This window comes from Dendrobates tinctorius, unplaced genomic scaffold (genome assembly GCF_039654945.1).
Source record: "Dendrobates tinctorius isolate UK_male_01 unplaced genomic scaffold, ASM3965494v1 ptg000005l, whole genome shotgun sequence".
In the NCBI taxonomy this organism is placed as follows: Eukaryota; Metazoa; Chordata; class Amphibia; order Anura; family Dendrobatidae; genus Dendrobates; species Dendrobates tinctorius.
Window position 1 is genome coordinate 36,404,759 of NW_027361673.1, and position 3,352 is coordinate 36,408,110.

General features: G+C 54.5%; 3 non-coding genes across 3 annotated transcripts; 1 reads left to right on the forward strand and 2 right to left on the reverse strand.

Annotated features, from left to right (window-relative positions):
• Window positions 1-243: 243 nt before the first annotated feature.
• TRNAQ-UUG (transfer RNA glutamine (anticodon UUG)) lies at window positions 244-315 on the reverse strand. Its single transcript has one exon. It is a non-coding gene; the product is annotated as a tRNA-Gln (tRNA).
• A 15-nt stretch (window positions 316-330) lies between these two features.
• TRNAQ-UUG (transfer RNA glutamine (anticodon UUG)) lies at window positions 331-402 on the reverse strand. Its single transcript has one exon. It is a non-coding gene; the product is annotated as a tRNA-Gln (tRNA).
• Window positions 403-409: 7 nt separating this feature from the next.
• On the forward strand, window positions 410-481 carry TRNAQ-UUG (transfer RNA glutamine (anticodon UUG)). Its single transcript has one exon. It is a non-coding gene; the product is annotated as a tRNA-Gln (tRNA).
• Window positions 482-3,352: the final 2,871 nt, after the last annotated feature.

Here is a 3,352-nt window from a genome sequence, read left to right on the forward strand (position 1 = left end):
TTTTCACTATGTCTACCTCTAAGTCTGATCGTACCCGCTCTACTGCCCCCCCTGCACTTTAGTCAAGTTCTTTGCATGTTCTTCGTGCAATCGCAAACTTCCAACAGGCCAGTCCACTCCCCTCTGCCTGGATTGTAGCAACCCAATTCAGCCTGACGCCGTCCAGGAGCCATCTACGGCTCCAGGTGAGAGTGAACACCCCATGCCTGGCTGGGCCTCCTCGCTATCTCAATCAGTGTGCCCAGGTTCCACTGAGATTGGAACTCAGATCACTGGATTCAAAGTCCAGAGTGCTAACCATTACACCATGGAACCAACTAATATGTGCCCAGGTTCCACTGAGATTGGAACTCAGATCACTGGATTCAAAGTCCAGAGTGCTAACCATTACACCATGGAACCAACCGTTGGTTCCATGGTGTAATGGTTAGCACTCTGGACTTTGAATCCAGTGATCTGAGTTCCAATCTCAGTGGAACCTGGGCACATATCTCAATCAGTGGCAGACCTCACCAAGGTGTCTCAGTCCCTGGTGGCCGTTCTTGATAAGTTGCCCCTGGACTCTTCAGCAGGGCCAAGCAGGTCCCAAATTGTTCCATCTGAGTCAGCCAGCGTTAGTCGCAAAAGACCCAGGCAAGATGCCCAGCCGGATTCCTCTCCTCGTCCCATCTCACCGCATAGCCCTTCTCAGCAGCCTCCCTCTCGGGCCTCCTCTCCCGAGTCAGGTGAAGCGCTTTCGGACAGGTCATCTGAGGGGATTTTAGAGCTGGATTCAGACCAGGATGCAAACATGAAGGTCACAGTGCAGAACCTCATTGCAGCGATCCATCATACTTTCGATATTGCTGACTCCCCTGCGAAATCCTCAGATCAGGAGGTTTCGTTCAGACGGGCAGAAACTCCCTCCAGGGTTTTTCCTTTCCATTCCGAGTTTGGGAAGATTTTTACCAAAGAAACAGAGGATCCGACCAGACGCTTTCAAAGAGGAAAACGTCTAGGCGTACTCTACCCATTTGCTTAGGAGCTCACGGACAATTGGTCGGCCTCTCCCTCAGTGGATCCGCCCGTGTCCAGGCTTTCCAATAACACGGTTCTCCCGCTTTCAGGCGTGGCGTCCCTAAAGATTCTAATGACAGGATTATAGAATCCCTGGCGAAGTCTGCCTTTGAAGCAGCTTCAGCGGCTGTGTGCCCAATCTTTGCTTCATCCTGGGCAGCAAAGGCCATAGCCACGTGGGCAGACGACCTTCGTCAAGGCGTCTTAGATAAGGCGCAACCGGAGCGTTTGGCCGATCTCGCCAATCAGATCTCCCATGCTGGGGACTATCTTCTTTCTGCTTCCTTGGATGCCGCATCCTGTGCAGTTCAGGCGTCAAGCAGCGTAGTTGCAATTCGACGTACAGTTTGGCTAAAGGCCTGGCAAGCGGACTTGTCTTCTAAAAAGTCCCTCACTAACCTGCCTTTTCAGGGGGTGCGCCTCATTGGGTCCCAATTGGACCAGATTATTAAGGACGCCACCGGAGGCACGAGTTCACTTCTCCCTCAGTCCAATCCTCGCAGACCTCCACTAAGGCATCAGTTTCGACCCTTTCGGACTTTCCGCCGTTTCAATACGGCGGACAACTCCTCCAGCCAACAGAGACCGCAGGCTCGCCAGGAGAGAAAGAAAGCTTCCTTCAGACCCACTCCTTCCTGGCGATCCCACTCTTCCCAGGGCAGACCGTCCAGATCTGGATCTGGACGGTCTACTTCAGCATGACTATCGTCGGACACGCGAGGGGCCTTTCCAATTGGGAGGCCGACTTCCTTCCTTCAGGGACGTTTGGCTGGCCTCCGTAGAGGACTCCTGGGTCAGGGAGGTCATATCCTCAGGGTACAAGATACAGTTCGTCTCTCTCCCACGGGATCGTTTCTTCGAATCCCGGCCTCCAAAGGATCCAGCCTTGATCCCGGGGTTCTCTACGGCTATCGCCTCTCTCCTCAGACAGCACCACTACCAGCTTGTCGCACTGCCCTTCGGTCTTGCCACCGCTCCCAGACTCTTCACGAAGATCGTGGCTGCGTTGATGGCTTTGTTGCGAGTCAGAGGTCTCGTTCTTTTCCCGTACCTAGACGATATTCTGATCAGGGCTCCCTCATTTCAACAGGCTCACCAAAGTTTGTCAATCGTCCTGGACACTCTTTCCGATTTCGGGTGGATCGTCAACAGGAAAAAGTCCTGTCTGGTTCCTACCCAACGCCTGGTCTTTCTAGGCCTTCTGTTCGACACTCGTCGGTCAAGGGTCTTTCTCCCACAAGAGAAGATTCTCTCTCTGCAGCAGGAAGTACCATCGCTGCAGATCTCATGATTCCTGTCCCTCTGTACAGCCAGGAGGGTCCTGGGAAAGATGGTGGCGGCGATAGAGGCAGTTCCCTTTGCCCAATTTCACGCCAGACCTCTCCAGCAGGCCAGTCTGTTGAAGTGGAACAGGTCGCCTCGGTCCCTGGATCGCCCTGTTCCTCCTTCTTACCGGATCAAGCGGTCCCTCAACTGGTGGTTGTCGTCACCTCTCATTCTATCGGGTCGATTCTTCCTTCCCATTCGCTGGCAGATAGTAACCACAGATGCCAGTCTCCTCGGTTGGGGTGCAGTGTTCCGCAACCACACTGTTCAGGGTCGATGGTCGGATAGGGAATCAGTACCGATCAACATTCTGGAGATTCAAGCTATCCATCTTGCTCTCGTTCACTGGGAAAGGCTCCTCAAGGGACTGCCGGTACGGATTCAGACAGACATCGCCACAGCGGTGGCATATGTCTACCGCCAAGGGGGAACACGGAGTGTCTCAGCCCTGGCGGAGGGGTCCAAGATTCTTCGTTGGGCGGAGATTTCCGTTCCGACAATTTCCGCGGTGCACATTCCCGGCGTAGACAACTGGGCCGACGATTTTCTCAGCCGCAAGGGTCTCGCGGCGGGAGAGTGGTCCCTCCATCCGGAGGTGTTTCATCTGCTCTGCCTTCGGTGGGGAACCCCGGATGTAGACCTCATGGCGTCTCGCCTCAACAGGAAAGTCCCACAATTCGTGTCCAGGTCTCGGGACCCTCTGGCAGTGGGCGCCGACGCCCTGGCCGTTCCTTGGTCCCAGTTCGACCTTCCCTACCTGTTCCCTCCTCTGCCTCTTCTTCCCAACCTGTTGAAAAAGATCAAGGCAGAAGGAATTCCAGTCATTCTCATCGCCCCGAATTGGCCCAGAAGGTCTTGGTTCGCGGACATTGTCAACCTTCTCGCGGATGCCCCCTGGAAGCTTCCAGACAGAACAGATCTGCTGTCTCAGGGACCGATTTGCCACCCCAATTCTCGGCCGCTCAATTTA